The sequence below is a fragment of the Equus quagga genome, chromosome 3 (assembly GCF_021613505.1).
Source record: "Equus quagga isolate Etosha38 chromosome 3, UCLA_HA_Equagga_1.0, whole genome shotgun sequence".
In the NCBI taxonomy this organism is placed as follows: Eukaryota; Metazoa; Chordata; class Mammalia; order Perissodactyla; family Equidae; genus Equus; species Equus quagga.
In genome coordinates, this window is record NC_060269.1 from 32,166,974 (window position 1) to 32,186,465 (window position 19,492).

A 19,492-nucleotide genomic window follows, 5' to 3' on the forward strand; every position below is an offset into this window, starting at 1 on the left:
CATATTTTTTCTTAAAAGAAAAATAAATAAATACAGAAAACCAGAATCAAAACTTCAAACCAACCACAAAAAACACTTGGTGCGTGTTTGGACAATATGTGAATAAACATATGATATGTTTATTTTACTGTTTTAGAGCTTAAACTTCTGGACTAAAGGAACTATAACACACATATATATACTTTTGGGCATCAGAGGAGCCAAATACATTTTTAAACACTGGATAGTAGTAAAAAAAAAAATCCCCAGATCATGATTCTGCCAGATTATCTGCTACAGAACCACAGGGCTGGATTTAATCAGTGCTAATGTAACTGCTTGCATTTAAAATTGCTCATCAGAGATGATGTGCCCGTGGTGCTCTATCTATTGCATGGAATATATGAGAGCTCTGACCCCTATTCCCATGGTCACTCCCTGTGGCAGTCTGTGCTTCTGGCTTAGCTTTCCCTGGGAAGAAAAACTGAGAACTTACTTGGTACTGAGCCATGCTCCCATCTGGGATAAAGATTAAGAAAGAGGAAGAGAGCTTTTGTTCAGATTATAAATGCCAGATGCTGCCACATTAATAGTCCTACACATCCCAACGGTGCTTACTTTAAATATTTGGTTTGCAAAACTTCCTCTTAGGAATGTGTTGGTGACTGTCAGCCATCACAGAAGAGTGGCCCATTACATTCATCAACACTTACTCCAAGATTGCCACTGATAGAATGAAGGGAAATCCCTCGACCATATTGTGATTTATCAGCTTTCACGTAGCGCCATGTTTCCAGACTGGAGACTTCCATACCCCAGGGAATCATGAGAACTGTTAAAGAGGTCACCATGTCAGCTTCAAGCCAAGAGGACATAAACCACCATCAACAAAAGGCATTTCAGCCTTAGAGTTAATACTGACTTATAGGAAACCACTGAGTTATTATAAAGGAGAGGGCTCTTTGACCCTTTTCCTTGCAAAATCTGGGGAAAAGTAGATGGATCAAAGCTGATGGACAGAAAGAAAGTAGCAGAAAGAAATGTGAGCGAGTGATAACAGAAGAAAGGGAGGGAAAGGAATAGTCAAAGAAGAGACTGTGGAAAGAAAGAATAAGCAGTGAAGGGGGGAAAGCGCAACAGAACCAGCTCAGTTTCTAAGTCAAGTTTTTAATTACAGTAATAATTCTAGGCACAGCCTCCCAGGGAGAAATAGCTATAAAGGAGCCTAAATAAGATCTGTTGGATCACTATTACTGATTTTTTTCTTTTGCCTTAAGCTCCAATATGGCTTGGCCAGCACTGTTACTGATCCTGTCTTTATTTAAAATTTTGTTTACTGTGGATTTTAATTGTTTTTAAATATTGCATTAAAATATCATTTATCTTGATTACTGAGTTTTTTGGCACCCCATAAATTTTGTATGCAAAACAAATTTCTCAGTAGATGCACCCTAGTCCTGGCTCCATAGATCCTACTGTTCTTCAAAATTTGATTTGGAATTGTCAGAATAAGAGATGGAGAATCAGAGTTATTTCTCTCAAATGGAAAGTCTAATTAAGTATCTAGTTCAGCCGAACATAGATTTGGAGGCTGGAAGCTCTCTTGAGAAACTATTTTCACAGATTATGGGGTTGGAGAAATGCTTGTATTTTGAAGAATTAGATGTGACGACTTATTCTAAATAAAATTTCTTATAAGTGCTTGTTTACACCATCTAGCTAAAGCTATGCAAACAATATTCTCATGGATACCTCTTGCTTTGTCACAGACATAAGGGGCTAAAGTGAAACCAAAGACTCTTGTCCTCCCAAGTCTGATGAGAAGCACAAACCAGGAACACAGCAAATCTCAGGTTTAACTTGCAATTTGAACCTGACAGATTTCTCCCTGGAGCCATGTAAGGAGGTTCAGGGAAAACATGATTTGAATATTAATTTATCTGTTGGTGTGGGAAAGGATATACAGACAGGGTTCATGCATATTAAGTCTGGATCTGTAGACTCCAGCAGAGACTACAGAAATGTATTTGGATGAAGACAATCCTTGAGGAATAAAACTAAAGTGACCAACTTGAGAAAGTCTGATCTAATGCTACCTTTCAAACAAATGTACAATGGTGTGTTCATATTGCAAATGTGGGTGACTCTGAAATTTGGTACGGGGAGTTAATGATAATAGTCTTTAGTATCTTGTTACCATTTATTAAGGGAGAACAGACAGAGTACTAGGCATTTTACTTATGTTGTCTTTTTTAATACTCAGAATAACCATGGTTGGGAGACTTTACTATCCCCATTTTCCAGACAAGGAAACTGAAGCTTAGAAAAGTGATTTGTGCCCCCAGGCAGATCAAGCAGTTTGTTAGACGTCGGTGAGGCCAGATTTTTAACCTGAGTCTATCTAATTCCAAAATCTCAGTGCTTTCCTCTAAACCAGGGGTCTGCAGACTACAGACCACGTGCCAAGTCTGCTGTGCCACCTCACGGTATGAAAACCAAGAATGATTTTTACGTCTTTAAGTGGTTGATAAAAATCAAACGAATGCCATTTTTGTGACATGTGAAAATTACATGAAATTCAAATTGCAGTGTGCATAAATAAAGCTTCACCGGAACACAGCCACACCCATTCGTTTCCTTACTGTCTGTCGATGCTGCATTCACACTAAAATGGCAGAATTGAGTAGTTGCTACAGAGACTGTACAGCCTACAGCCTAAGATACTTACTATCGGGCCCTTTAAGATAACACTTGCCAACTATACTACTCTATACCACTTTGCATCCTAATTTGTTAGCAGCAATTTTTTTTAACGTTATTAAAAATAATCCCAGCATTAGCAGGCTTTCTTTCCCCACTGTAGCTATAACCAATACTCTTGAACCACAACATCTTTTTGCTCTTCTCCTACAAGAGTCAAATCTCCCTGCTTACACCTCTATCCTGCAAGGGAAACCTCATTCTTACCTTAATGTTCTACCCACCAGATAGCGCTACTTTCTTCTTTAATGTAATTCCAGTCTACATGGAAGAGAAAAACCTAAACAAGCACATAGATGCTGCTGATTTCGTGATAAGTCATGAATTTCTGCCAATCCCGTGACTGATTACAGGAATCATAGGAAGCCGAGAGGTCACACTTAAGTAGCGGCAAAGGAATATTTTTTCAAGCTATATAATTCGATGAATAAAGAATAACAAAATTATGGGAAGGTAAGCACCACCATACCACAGTGCAAACAAAACAAAGAAACTATTGCAAAATTCTCTGTTTAAATATCTAGTTTTTAACATCTACTTCCAATGGATTTCTGCCGCCTGCATTTCCTCTGAAGCCACTCTGCTGACCTGGCATCCCAGACGTTATTGTGCAAAATGTTCTGGGAAACCAATAGTCAGTTCTCAGCATCCTAGGTCTAGCCCCCAAGCATTATTCATAATGCTAATGTCATCACCATGAGCCAACTGTATTCCCATAATGCCCTTCAAACAGTGGAAAGAAGAAAACTAGAGAATGTCTATCCCGGAGATGTCAAATGTGAGGCAGAGAGCAATACTGCAGTTTACAACAACCAGAGGTAGCCTATTTCTCTAGCTCTCACTTCCCCACTCTCAGAGCAGTCTCCTTGGATCTTCCTTCAATGCTTTCCAGCGGTACCCTCCAGCTCGCAATATCTTTAATGATTCTTGCCATCCACTAAAGGAATTCATTGACCAAATATGAAATATTATTAACAGGGCTGCTAGAATGCTCTTCCTTGGATAATGGGGTAGAGGTTTCTATGCCAAAGTAAATTTTCTTAGGGAGAAATTCTATTCCTTTGTCTGACCTTCAGCGGTTTCATTTTGTTCCCCCTAATCTTCAGCCTTAGTTAAATCATCTTTTCATAGGGAAAATTTTCTCAGCAACCTAAGTACACAACCAACTTTCCATGAAAATAAACTCCATGTCTTCATTCCCCTGGCCTCCCAGATTTCTGACACATTTGATATTTTCTAGAATCGGCCAAAGTCACAAGAGTTCCAAAAATACCTCCGGCACCAATCTAGTGTTCAGACCAACGTGATATGATGCAGTTGAGTTTTGACAGGCTAGCAGAAAGGAAAGGACTTAAATCAGAAGCGGGCTGGGCTTAAAATTGTCTTGTCTGTGTGATTGTTTTCTTTTTTCCTAGATGGTTCCAGAAAAAATAAATACGATTCTTGTGAGTGTCTACTTTGGAAATTGTTTTTTCCCTTCTTTGTCATTCTCTGGGTGAATCCCAAGGGGCTGCTGAAGAGAATTTTCCAGGAGCAAAAGGAAGAGAAGAGCCAGTGAAAGACTCAGTCTGCTCTTTCTAACTTCACTCTTTTTCGCTTGTGGGCAAGCTGTCAGGTCAGCCAGCAATGGGATCACTGTTAAAGCCTCACCTGGTTCCTTGACCTCAGGAAAATAGTTAATCCTTTAGTCTAGAACAAAGACCAGTTTGAAAAGTTCTCTTTAAGAATCTTGATAACTATGCCAGAAATGACTTAGGTAACTAGATAGTTCAGGACCAAACCTTTAAAATTCAAAGTACTTTAGGAGGATAAACAAGCTCTAAAAAAAGAAAAACCCTAACAAGAGCAAATATAACCCTTTAAAATGTGGGAAAGAGCTGAGTCAGACCCTGTCAGCAAGCTTCACTGAGGCCTGGGGACATGTGGCAACATGATTTTTTTTTTTTTTTTTTAAACTTACACAGCATCTTTTATCCAAGGAGTTCACAGCATTCTAAAAAAGTAAATTGCCTAACATTCCATTCCAGGGGGTAGATTCGGGATGTTATCAATGTCTCTCTAAATCAGGGTTTCTCAGCCTTGACACTATTGCCATTTTGAGCTGGATGATTCTTTGGTGAGGGAACAGAATGCACAGAATGGAGGATGTTAGCAGCATCTCTGACCTCTACCCACCAGACGCCAGCAGCACCACCTTCCCTTCCTCCAGTTGTGACAACCAAAAATGTCTCCAGACATTGTCATGTGTCCTTTAGGGGGCAAAATGATCCCCAGTTGAGAACCACTGTTCTAAATGAACCAACCGAGCCACAAGGGAGTACAATAAACTTATACAATAGTGCAGAGCCAAAAAGCAGTCACTACGCTGAAAGAGGAAAATGATGACTCCAGAGTCCCAAGCATGTGACCCTTCCCACCACTGCTCCCTACCTCAGTGGAAACTCATCTGAGCCCCTAATTTATTCCTTTAGTCCCTAATTTATTCCTCGAGTTGGTTAGTTCTGAAAACACATCCGCTAAGACTTAGTTGTCAGTATGAATTTTCCCTTACACTGCACCGAATGCTCGGCATGTTGAATATGTCTGACTGGTGTTATTCTCCAGGAGTCACTAAGTAAATTCTGAGACTAACTCCTTTCTCAATGGGGGCAGGTCCATACAGCATAAAACAGACCAGAAGCACCCCCATAACTGTACGTGTAGAATCACTTATAGCTTAAAGCTGCTTAAAGAGCAGAGCTGCTCATGGGCAAGGCGAGGTGGGCCGAGGAGCCCCCAGGATAACTTAGCCTAGCAGATGAATGCTTTCAGATTTTGGTGTCTGATAAGTCCCTCGACTACATGAATCTTTTTCAGAGTATTGCTTGGAAACGATTGCAACATCTACTTTTGTTAATTGACTGACTTAAACGACGTTTCATTTGCATACGAATTTTTGGCTATGCCCATGCTTGCCTCTCGATAGATTATATAATGCCTGTCCTGTGTCCTCATCAACCTGTGAACTTGTTGACCTCTCCACGTGAGTCAGCGAAGTCAGGTACAGATTAATTTGAGCATTGAACCACTTCAAGCGTTTTAGGAATAGACACAGGTGTAAAAAGTTGTTTATAAAGCTTCAACTCTGGGAGACATAAAAGAGAAGTGGGATGGCATGCTGGCGTAACTATTACACAAAGCTGGATATAAACCCTTACCACTCGGCTCTATATTTATTCCACGAACATATGTTGAGTACCCACTGGCTCCAGGGCCGCCCTACGCTGATACTGTGGAGAAGACAAGGATGCCCAGACTCAGGCTCTGCTTTGATTTTGTTTTTCTTTTCCATAGGCTAAAAGAAAAACTATTACATATGCATACGTAATCATACTGCAAGGCAGAAGGCAATTAGTGCTTTAAAGAGGAATAGGTAAAGTGTGTGTTTTTGGCGTTCACAATTTTTGGTCCCATGATACCACAAAGAATCAGGTTTTCATCATGAGAGAGTGGCTGGTACGGAGTAACAGGATCCCTAAATTTGGGGTCAAAAAATCTGGGCTAACTCCTGGTTCTTTCATTCTCTAGATGCATAATTCTGAGCATGTGACTTGACCCCCTGAGCTTCTGTTCCTTTGTCTACAACAAAAGAACGATAGTGCCTCAGAGGGTAATTGTGCAGAGCCTAACTTCTGTTAAACTTTCAGACAAACGTTACAGTTTCTAGTGTTAGAATCTAACCATAGCTATACTTTATTACTTACCTTGTGCAAAGTCCCTTAATACAGTATTATCTTTAACCTACACAATAATTCTACGAAATAAGCATCATTATTCTCCTTTTATAGATAGGGAAATTGAAGGCCAGAGAGGTTAAGTGGTTTGTCTGAAGTCACACAGCTGGCATTCAACTGACTCTTTTGAGTCTATTGAGCCTAGGCCTGTTGAACTGGAGAGCACGCATAATTTCTCTACATCGTCAAGCGGCCGCTTCATAAGTCAGTTCAATAGTCTCTATTTCAACTCACATAGTTTCTATTTTGCATAAAAGAACAAAAAGTATGAATAAACAAGTTAATTTGGCATTCATTGAAATATGGGGATAGATAAAATAACCATCAAGGAAAATATTGATTTACCATATTTCAAGAAAAAAAAGAACAAATACAAATTACCCTCAACAAGATTCTCAAGAAAAGGAGACCAGATAACTTAGAATTTGAAATCAAAAACAGGTGTGAGGATGCTCCCAGAGGTCCAGGTCCTACCCTCTCTTGTTTCAACATCTGTGCAAAAGGAGGGCCCAAAAACCTTAGGAGCTTTTCTGCATTCCTGTCCGAACCCAGCAGTGCCTCGCGTGCCTGGAATGAAAGGACTGGGTTATAGGTCTATTCTGGAGCAAGAAGAAGAGAAAGAATTAGCGACTTTCCTCAAGAAGTGAAGACATTTTCTTTCTGGCAGGTCATAGTATGACATATCAGGTGGAAATAATCTATTTTTTATGCCTTACAGATTGGAAATGTTGCTTTTCTGGGAGAGAAGAAGGAAACAGAATCATGAAAAATATTCAAGGGCAATAAGGATTTAAAGAGACTCCTTTATAAAGTAGTCTATTATGGGCTGGCTTCATATAGCCATCTCTTTTAATCCTTAGGATAATAATGTGAGGTACACACTATATCATTATTTTGCAGGAGAAAAATGAGCTGTAGCGCCCCTTGCATTTTTCCCAGGGTATCCCTGGAGTAGTCATTTGTGTTGCTTTATGAGAACCGGCCACGTTCAACGTGGAGGGTGTCCTCTCTGGCCCCATCTAGGCCTGCCTGATTGTCTGAGCACAGACTCACTTCTCATTTGCCCGCTCGACATCACTCTGCTCACCCTCCATCTGGCACACAGATGGAGCACCAGCTGGCACATAAACGAGCACTGATGGTATTTCCAATAGCCTGTGACCTTTGAACTGACCACCATTTGACAGCCAACTCTCAATTATCTGCAAAAAGCTTGCATGTCTCCTTGGCAGTCTTCTTCCACCCAGATGTATTCCCACGATACAGGAGAATAAGTTCCATAATGTAAGGGAATTTTCATCTCAGCCTAAGCAAAGAATTAGGAAGATAAATCTGTAGGAAAAAAGGAATGCCTCCAAAGTCAAAGAGAAATTCATTCTCTTTGGATTATCTAAGGCCGATAATTGGGATTACCTGGAATCTCTAACCTTACACCACCACTGAAAACTAGGTATTAGTCTATTTTTATAGATGATGAAAAAAGTCTCAGAGGTTAAGCAACTTGCCCCAGGCCATACAGCTGGTAGGTGCCAGAACTGAGGCTCTTCGACCTCACTTACCTCTGTAAGGCACACCTCTCCCAATAAAACCAACAGCAGAGGGAAACGAAGGAGAAACACTCCTTCTCTTTAAAAGCATGATTAAAAATACCAAAACCTTTTGGCTCAGTTATCCAGCCTTATACCTTGTCAGCTACTTACGGGGGATGTTACATTTTATTCTGGCCTTTTCCTTATATCCAGTAACTTTCAAGCCCCTGTCAATGTACGTGCTCATTGACTAAAGAATAATATTAATAATTAGCCCCAAAACATAGCATTGCAAACATAAAACCAAAGTGGGAAAACAACCACAAGATACATGATCCATTCCAAACCAAATGGAAAATACTTTTCAACTTCCAAAAAGCTTGGATCTATCACTTTATTAATACCAACAGTAAAAATTACCATTAAACATTGGTTATACTAGCTCTAATTTAGAAAGTAGAAATTGTCATTCCTATATCAAGTTGAGAAAACTAAAACTAAGCAACTTGCTCAAGGCCACTGGACTAGTAAGTGCTAGAATCTGGATTCAAACCCATGTCTTTCTCGTTTATAAACCTACATTCTTCCTACTGCACTAACATCTATAACAAAGAGCTGTTTGTACATACAACCCTTCATATGATGACTTTTCAGCCCCACATAAATATCAGATGGTGGAAAGTCACAAGACTGAGAAATCTGAATGGGTCCAGTGCCCAGAAACTTTCACCCACTGGGCTGAATTAGGACTCGAAATTTTCACACTTCAGTCCACCGACCAGAACCAGTTAATTTCAAGGGCAAGCTGGGATGAACACAATAACCAATTAACTTGGGAAAAAAGTACTGAGAGAGACACTCCGTCAAAAGAGCTCTCAGTATACAAGCGGCAACATGAGGGCATTGGAGACCCAGGAGAAGCAGCAAATGGCCTCCGCCTCAAGCATCAACCCGATTGTTGGACTTACACTTGCCTTGGCTGGAAGCACTCCCAATCTAACGCGTGGAGTATGGCTTATATAAGATCTTTCAATGAAGCAGTGGTTAAACCAGTAACAGGGCTCAGAGTGCCCAACTGCTAGTATAGAAAATATATTTGGAAGACAGGGCTAGTGTCTAAATTGTGCCTTCAAGAAGCAAATTGAGTCAAAATCCTGATTCTTCAGCCAGATACTGCTGCTGCAGGTCCCCAAAGGGCATGTACAGAGCCATCCCATGCACACGTGCTTTGTTACCCACTGAGGTTCTGATACCAAATCTCTCCTGCTCTGTTGAGCTGGGTAGGAATAGCCCCTCTAGCTTAATTAAGGCGTGGCCTAGAAGTGGGCTGGACTTTCCTAGGCTAGGTTCTCCACTCTAACCTGCTTGAGCACCGCCTTGAGGGCTTGTTAGAACATGGATTACTGGGCTCCACCCACAAACTGTTTGATTCAGTAGATCTGGGGTGGGGCCTGAGAATTTGGGTTTCTTAAAGTTCTCTGGTGATGCTGATACAGCTGGACTGGGAAACACATTTTAGAATCATTATTACAGACCCACATCAGACCTTATCCCCAGCGTCCTACACTTCCAGAGGCAGGAGGAGACAAGAAATTCAAGGAAAGAGCCCTTCCACACGAAAGCAAGAACAGTTGGCCAGCGCTTCCCTTTCCCAGAGCCCTATTCAGTTCGCTCTAGGACTTCCAAAGGTCCAAGGGCCCCTGCCAACTGACGGGCTACCTCAGTCCCACCTCTCTTTGAACCAGCTACACGGGGAAATAAAAAGGGGGAAAACAAAATTGAAAGCACAATCTGAAGAGCAAAATAAGTTCCCTTTGCCTCCCAAAGGGTACTCCAAGCAATAGGAAAAAATCTTAACCTCCTCGCTCCTCCCCCTGAAACTCCACTGCTTGTCATGATGGCCCAGGAATCGATCTTCCTTTTTGTCGGGGAGCTGGGTTAAGCTTAGATGTGCCATTAACAAGGTTTATACTCTCATGCTGTGTCAGATGAACCACATTTTGCAAAGCCATTTCCCATAACATAAAGGAATTGACCCATCTAGTAAAAATATCAAACTTTGCCCCAAAGAAAAATGCACAAAATGAATCAACACATCAACACATAGTAACTCCCCAATTATTTTTTTCTCTTTAGAACTATGGTTTCTGAAAGTGCTTTTAACCATGCAAATTAGAGAGGCTAGAGTTAGTTCTATAATGTATTCGATGGCTGCTAGGATAACTATTGATTTTTTTTTCATCTCAAATGACATTCAATTAAGGAACATGTTCAAACCATCACTGCTTCTGGCTCGAATGGTAATTTATAAAGCTTTAGGGGTTAGAACATATAAAATATTTTCAGCTTGGAAGATGGGTTACGGCCTGGAATGTTTGTGGGAAATATGCTCTACATGAAGCATTCTTGCTCCAAAATGCCTTGATTAATTAACATAAACAGCTTTGTGGAAAAAGGGAACAGCATCTCATGTCTGGCGGGATCCTGGCAGAGTTCTTTGGAAACTCCAACGCAAGCCAAACGCAACGAAGCCAGGCCTCTTCCATTCATGGCTGGTCCCGTTCCAGGGAAACGCCTTGGGCTTAGGACAGCTCTGGAAAGGCTCTGCTCTAGTTGGCTGTGAACCAAAGTCCATTTCTTCTGCTCCCAGTCTCCTGAGAGAGTGAGTCAGCTTCAGGGCCCTGGAGGTGTAGGCTGCAGCTGAGAAGACCTGGAGGACCCTATCGTGAATAACCCCACTGTCCTGCCTGTTCTTCACTGTGAGACTGTCCTTCCGGAATTCCAAAATGGCATGAAGCATTATGGGAAAGAAATATATTTAAGAGTATCATGAGTATATATATATAAGAATATTAAGAAATGTAAGAAAAGTATTTACTGAAAGTATCCTGCTGAGCTTTTTTAACATACACTATTTTATTTAGTTCTCACATTAACCCTGAAAGACTATTATTATGCTATTATATGAAATACTATTATAGTATTATTATACTATAATATAGAATTATTACCTCTTCTATTATACATGGGGGCAAAAAAGGGCACTCAGGGAGGTTAAGGAATACGCTCAGCATCACATAGCACATTAGCGACAGAACTAGGATAAGGACCAGAGACTGTTTCACTCCAAAGTAACCATCTTGTCTACCAGATCCCTCTAATTCACTACAGGAAGGGGAAAAATTCAAAACAGCTCTACAGTATTTATTTTAAGCTATTCAGACACTGAGTGAGTCACAAGTAGTTTTCAAGTTTTTTTCAGTCAAGGAGCAATTCCCACCACCAGGTCCTTGGGCAACATTTTGAAGTAGGTGTTGTTGGGTTTACAACCTTCCCATCTCCCAACCTCCCTCTCCTACCACCCAGAGCCTGCAATATACCCTGTAACAGAGCTGCCCTCCAGCTCCTGGAGTCTTCTAGAACCCTGAGGTAGTCTCCATTCGATGTCATAAAGACCATGTAATTATACTAGTGTCTATTCCCCTGTACAAGAAGAAACCCATCTAATAATACTAGAAAGACAAAGTCCCTTGCTTAAAAATGAACCCTTCTCTTCCCACCACCAACCTCTTACCAATACTTCCAATGCTTCCATATGCCTGGGCTCAACCTGTGAAATGAGAGTAAAAGAGTATCCGAAGAAAGTAATTTGCACCACTTGAACGACAAATGGGTTCAACTCTTCAAACAGATATCTGCATTTTAGAGCTTTCAATGAATTTCTAATACTATGTGGGGAATTTTATGACTGGGAGGTTTTTCTAGATGTATTCTTTCCCTGACTCTATCACGTTTCACTTTCATTCCCAAGAAGTGAAGGGCCTGCTTATATAGGTGTCCTCCTATGAACATTTGTCGAAATCTGATCTAACATTATTGGGTTTTGACTTGGTGAACCTTTCTACTGCTATGGTTTCTTCCAAATAAAGAGACTGAATCTTTTCATGAACAATCTCTACCTAGGAATGGAATGATGCCAAGAAAATCCATTGGAGTCAAGGCAGCCCTAGACGTCCCCAAATTCCAGAGGAATTGAGTGGTGTAGTTTCCCCCACAAAATATTTCATTAAATAATATATGTCACAAAATTTAAAAAATTTTTTATGTAAAGGAGTCAAAATATTCTTTGTTCAGACATGCTACTTGCTTAGGATTGTTGAATAGCTGGTAAGTCCTGTCTTGCTTAGCATCAGGGCACGTAGCTATAGCCATAGTAATTCTGAGAAACTGAAATGTTAACTTGAGATTTACATTCAAAGCAAAAGTTACATAAAGTTGTCTTTTACTTATTATTAAGGAAAGTTTGGCTGTGTATTTAAAAATCCAACGCTGTATTTTCCAAAGCAGAATGGATAGAGACTTCTTTACTAGTATGGAAGGCCAAGCTTGCTTCCTGTAAGAGTTGGAAATTTAAGGAGGGGGGAATACAAATGGGGGGGAAGCGGAAATGTAGGTGAGTCTAGAAAATCCTGCCGTCTGCTCTTTATCACTTGGTCTATATTCTGTCCAATTACTGGCTCTTAAGGCACCTGCTATGGGGGCAGGCTATGTTAGTGATGTTGAAAGAGCAGATTATGGCACACTATTGCCTCAGGGGTCCTATTCTATACACACCATATTCTTCAATCCCCCTAACCTCCCAGCTATTTCTCAGTCGTCCCCCAGGCCACTCTGTCCTTGGGCCTTTGCTCAAGCTGTTTCCTCCTCCTGGCACACACTCACCCAACCCTCAATCTTCCTCCCACTAATTAAATGTTATTCATTTCTCAACGAGCATTTCAAATGTTACTTTCTCCAAAATGCCTTTCCTGATCCTTCCCAACAGGGGCACATTTCCCCATTTGAGCCTCTCAAGCACCATCTTTGTATTTACCAAATGGGCCTTGTACCATACATTTTTGTGTTTAACACTTGTCATATTCCCCTACTAGAACACGCCCCAGTAAGGGAACCATGGCATGTCCATCCTCGGACTTTTCGTGATGCTTGGCACATCTTAAGCACAGAAGATATTGAACATGTGTGTTTTTTTAATGGAAATGAGGAGAAAATTGTAGAAGGGTAAAGAAGAGAAATAATGCTAGAATATTCCTTCTTTGTCCCTTGGAAAAAGAAGGATACTTTCTAACTTTTCCCACCTTCCAGGACTCTAGCCCTGCCTTGCCTTGAATATGAAATTCAGGTTACTGTTCTTGTACTTTCCCTTCAGTTACTTGTGATCCTGTCCAGAGATGAGAATACTTGTCTAGAGGGATAAGAGTGGGCATAGGCTAGTGCTCACATGCAGAAAAAGAAGTATTAGGAGACTGGAATTTGGATAACCAGGATTGTTTGTTCGTCTTCCACACTGAATCACTTGGTGGCCTTGTAGCTCAATCTCTGCATTAAGGCTTTACACACAGTCCAAAAAATTATAGTTTGTTTGTGACTTTTTTCACATCTGGGGACCTCCAACAACAGACTCTAGTATCCTGTGACTTTGTAGCACCCTCTGGGCAACGGTATGGACTAGCTTAATTTTTTAACCCCAATCAAAATGTCGTTTTAGGTAAGAATCAGGAAAGATTCTCCATGTTAAGTTTTTTAAAGTTGCCAATTACCCTTGGGGCATTTTAACTCTATGAAGTAATTTAGTAGTTTCCGTTACAGTGAGGGTGGATAGCCCACCATGCAGTCTCATCCAAATTCTGCCGAGGCTTTTCTTTCCACACCACCAATGCCCATCATGGGTCAGGCACGAGCCTTCTGCACACAGAAGGATAGTGCTCCCAAATGGCCTGACCTGCTGACAAGGAGGAGAAGTCCATTTGGGGCAGTGTGCACAGTTTCTAGGAGACTTTGGCCCCTCTCCAGGGGTGACGTGGGGTTATGGAGAGGCTTGCCCTAGGCTCCCATGCTTCTATCCTGGACATTTCTGCGCAGAATGTTCCAACACAACGTCCCTCCTCTTCCTTCCCCTCCATCCTACACACTCTGCCAACCTTGGCTCCAGCCAGGTAACTCTCTTTTAGTCCCATTTTGTTAAGGCATAAACTCCAGGGTAATCTATTTCCATTCTCTAAGGTCTAGCTTGGAATTATAGAACTGAATAGTACCTGTTTCTTCTTCTTCACCTTCTTCACTCACTAGTCCAGATTCTGTTGCTGCCCACAACCTCTTGGTTTTCCCAGGGAACAGGCCAATTAGAGGCTCAGGGAGCAGAGCTGGGAGACCTAGATGATATGGTCAGTGCTCTCAGACTGGAGGATAAATCCTTCTCAAGCCAGATGTCCCCAGGGGCACCTCCTAGCCCAATCAGACCCAAGAAAAGAGAAATAGGTCCCTTTTTAGCTAGCTTGCACATGTGCCTCCTGCACACCCCCATCCCGTCCCACACACACCTATATCAGGGTCTGAATTTCCCAGCCTCCATACCCTTCTCTGCGAATTCCTCTTCCCACGTGCCCCCAACCCTTGCTACCTGGCAACAAAAGCCTGTATAGTAAACTGTTGCCACTTTCCTATAGGTCAGTGAGAAAACACCCAAACTCCCCACACTGGTGCATTTTCACCTGTGAAAAGAGTGGTGCTACTCAAGGCACAAAAGGATGAAAGTCAGCCGAGGGGACCCACGACAATGTCTGCCTGCTTTACAGTTTTTTTCCTGGGGCCACCCTATATAATCTTCAACAATTTATCTTCAAATCTTCTCCAATAATAAAAGTTCTTCACAAGGTTCCATCCCACCCACATCACATCACACATCAGTGGGAACTCTGGCCAGTATGCACAGAAGTGTCAATGCCTTGAAGCTCCTCAGACACATCTCCTGGGAATTCTTCTCTGGGATAGGAAGAAGGATAATATCTCTTCCCCATCCATTTCTCTACTCTGATTTCCCTGGCAAAGTACCAAGGAAGAGGATAAGTGTGTTAGTTAAAGGGCAGGGTCTTGAAGTCAGAAAAGTCTGGGTTCAAATTGTGACTGCAATTCACGAGTTTTACAGTTTGGGCAGATTACTATGGCTTTCTTGGCCTTCCTTTCCTCAAGTGAATAACAGAGATAACATCTAACTTGCCAGGTGCTATGAAGATAATACATGTCCTTAGCACAGTAAGAACTCAAGAATGGCAGTTATTACCAGAATGGAGTGAGGACTCAGGTCCGCATGGTAATAGGTGTGAATGGTGCTCCCTGGAATTGCTCAGTGGAACACTTGCAGGTGTTTCCGAAACCAAAGTGGGTTCACCTCATGGTGAGTTAAATCAGATTCTCCACCAAAATCAAGTTATCTCACAAAGTATAGTATATTTGCAGCAAACAGGAGACCATGCGGAATCATTTCCAAAGTCATGGCTGTCCAAACAAAGGGAAGCAGGGACCTTTTATTTCAGATGGGGAATGAATATTCAAAAAGGAGAGGTGGGTATTCGCTTGTGCAGGCTCAGTTGGAAAACATGCTTCCACATACACTGCAGGTTGTGGTAACAAGACCTAAGCTCCCACTGGAGAGATCTTAGCATTAAAAATGAGGCAAAGGTCATAGGCGGAGCTCTTGTGGTGAGGCTTGGTCTGGTTCAGGGTGGCTGGTGATTGCATCTCCTTAACATAACAAAAGAAAAAAAAACAATTTGGAAAAAAAATTAAATTCTTCCAAACCCACCCTTGAGTTCCTCAGGGCAATTAGCCAGTGACTCAGGGACATTTTACTCTATAGCTCGGGGAAGATGTAAGTACAAAGGAGGATTTTTTAAAGTCCGCAAGAGGCAGAAGTTAGACAGCTCGTGTGCAATTCTCAGCAGCAGCAATTGCATTTTCAATTTTGCTTAAATATAAATTTGGTTCAGGGCAATTCTGGAGCTAGAGAAGAGGTGACTCTTTTTTACGACTTTGTCTATATCAAGGGAATATAATGATACATTGCAGAACTTACTTAAAAGAGAGACGTGCATTTTTAATCAAGTAAACACCTTGGATTTTTCAAAAGAACGTTGTAAAAATAGAAAGGAAGTTTATTACTGTAAGTTCGTGTCAGGAAACACTAACTAGAATCTCTGAGTATGTAATGGGGTATTAGGCATGAACAGGAGGGATGCTATGCAGATTAGACATAATTAGATATAACGACTAAACATAATCATTACCGTTGAGGAGCTTCTAGTATAAAGATCAGGGATTCTTAACCTGAGGGTTATGTATGAGCCTCAGGGGACCCAGGAATCTCCTGAAATTGTAGACACAACTGTGTGTGTATTTGCAGGCAACTTCTGGTCAGAAGGTCCAGAGCTTTCTTGCGATTCTCAAAGGGATTCAGAAAAAAAAAAAAAAGGTTAAGAACCACAGATCAAGACTAAGGAATAATTTAGATATAGTAATTTATCTATAGAATGCCACAAAAATAGACTCTTCACAGTCATCTAATTGTGGGTTTCTCACACTGGTTTAAATAAAGGACAAGCTTACTTCTTGGCCTGCTGAATTTAAAGATAGTCTAATTCTTTCATTCCTCTGTGAACATGTGATTTTTCAATACATTTGAATTTCTCAGAAATCATTCACAAAACCTTTGCCAAGATCTATGGCCCCCTTGGTATTACATTGGGCTGCCTTGAGCAGTGCAATAATTTATGACCAGCCCACTGTGCCGAGCCCTCCTCCCTGTATGACTAACAGGAAGAGAAGTTTGGCAGCAACACAGCCTTAATGAATGAAAAATGCAAACCTTGCAAATCCCTCTGCATTTAAATCCCCTGGAGTCCTGAGGCAGACGCGTCTCCAAAAAGCCTGCATTTCCAAGATGCAATTTACAGTCCTTGGAGGTTTGCTGTGGGCCACCCAAAGTACATAGGCCTTATCAAAACAGATTTTTATCAGCCAAGCAGATATAGTGATTTTTATGGTAAAATAGGGAAATCTGTTGAAATGAGAAGCTTCAGGGAGAATGATGTCACACATTATCATTGCGTGTTTCGGTCTGATTTGCACTCAAGGTCGGTAGAGAGGAGATTTGATCTCTGACCCCATGTTGCTTCACTGCATTCCACCGCTGTATCTTGAAGATGGAAAGAGACTCCCAGCTAGTTGTACCCTTGGACGGGGTTTTCCTCATAAAAACAAATGTGTACCAAGGGAGAAGCTACCACTGAATTCTCACGGGTAGTAGCCAGTAATGTCTTTTCATTTGTAAGCTTGAGCTCCATGAGATGAAGACTCTGGGGAGGTGCTGGGTGCAAAAAGTTTGCTTCTTTGTTAGCATATGGAAAATAGCCTTTCCTGGAGCGTGGAGGTACTATTCACCCTAGAAATGGGATTTTATGACCCCATGCAGGATACTAATTTTAATACATGTCCAGGATCCATTATTCAAAACCCGTGAGGCCAGATGTGTTTCAGAATTTGGAATCTTTCAGATTTTTAAAAGGTTAATATGAGGCATATACTCTACACCTCGGAGAGGATGGGGCAGCACCCCATAATCAAACTGACTTTTTCCATTTTTTCCCTTCTTACCACCTTTAAAATATTCATCGATTGATTGACCCCTCATGGTCCCAAGATGAGTACAACAACCACAAGAATATTATCCTTGTACAACGACAATCAAAAGCAGGGACAGAAGGACATGGGTTTCTCCTCATGTCTCTCTTATCATGGAGAAAAATTCTTTTCTTAGGAGCCGCAAGGAGACTTTCCCCAGATACGATTGCCTAGAACTGGGTCTGAGACATAATCTAATATGAATTTCAGGCAAAAATTCATTCCCTGTACTTGGGAGGGATATCTCCTCCCTAAGCACACTGCTGCCAGGCTTCTTACTCAAGGAATAGGAAGGAACAGCATAGAGTAAGGCAACTAATGGTGACTGCCACCTTGACTATATAAGAGAGTCAAGGCAGGGTCCCAATTCCTAGGGAAGGAACAGCAAAGACTGCCTAAATGGCATGTCATTCAAGTATTAATCGTCTGGAACCTTAATCTACATGCCTCCTCGAAGAAGACCCTGTGGATGCTGAAATTAGACTTGTTACTCAGGTTCACAGCCTAATTTTTACTGGTATAACCAGTGGTCATTTGTCTCTTAAGATTTGATATTAAGGCATGATGCCTTACTGTCAGCAATATAAAGAAAGAGGATGAAGGTGGGGAAATGGGAGTAAAAGAGTGAAAATGACAAGGCAGGTCTGGTGGCACAGTGGTTAAGTGCACACATTCCGCTTCAGCAGCCCAGGGTTCGCCAGTTCGGATCCCTGGTGCGGACATGGCACCGCTTGGCAAACCATGCTGTGGCAGGCGTCCCACATATAAAGTACAGGAAGATGGGCATGGATGTGAGCTCAGGGCCAATCTTCCTCAGCAAAAAGAGGAGGACTGGCAGCAGATGTTAGCTCAGGGCTAATCTTCCTCAAAAAAAAAAAAAAAGAGTGGAAAATGAGGTAATAAGGAGACGAGCTATAGATTAGACCAGGGAGTCTATGGCCCTTTAGCTAAATCCAGCCTGTTGCCTGTTTTTATAACTAAATATTTATTGGTACACAGTCATGCCCATTGGTTTACACATAGTCTATAGTTGCTCATGTGCTACAACAGTAGAGCTGAGTGATTGCAGCAGGGACCATATGGCCTGCAGAGCTTAAACATTTGCTAAGCAGCCCTTCACAGAAAAAGTTTGCTGGACTCTGAGCTGGACCAGCTTGCCAAAGCAAGGTGATGAGAGAACAAATATAAGAAGATGACAGTCTCTGTTCTCAGATCAAGGAAGGGTCCCAGAGGAAGTAACAGGGATCCCAACAGAAGGGCTAGTGTGGCAACCGGGACTCTAGGTTAAGTACCTAGAATCTAGTTAAAAGGCCAGAGGCATCTGGGAACTCACATAGCCATGGTCACTAGAAAGAAGGCAATAGCCGGGGCAAGGCTGGATCCCAGAGCTGACTGCAGGATTAGAGGATTAAACAGATGACTTGGATGGGAACTCCCAATAAAATCCAAAGTAGATGCATGGTTCTTCCAAATGGGCTTACAAAAGAGGGAAGAGTGGGGAAGGGGGTGTGGGTATGTGTGTCTGTGAACATAAATTCAAAAATCTGAAGGCAAAAACCCATTATTAGGGTAAGAGCCCCACAGATAAGCAATTACAAATCAGGAAAATTAGTGGTCAGCACAGATTTGTACACAGAGCCAGAGCTTGGATATTATATTTGTGATCAACCCGAAAGAGAGTTAAATAGTAGTCCTTTTTACTGGTTTGAGGGGAACCTGGGGCTATTGAAATGATTCCTGCCTCAAGTCAGAATTTTTCTGGGAACCCAGCCACACAGGGAGAGATCAGCAGCGTATCTGAGACTCATTGGGGTCAGTAGAGGCAGGGGCACTGACAAGCTGAATAAACCTAACTATTTTCACTGGGGGTAATTACTTGGTACTGTTTATCTAGAATCATCACCCTCTACCTTAGATAGCACTGAAGAAAAACCA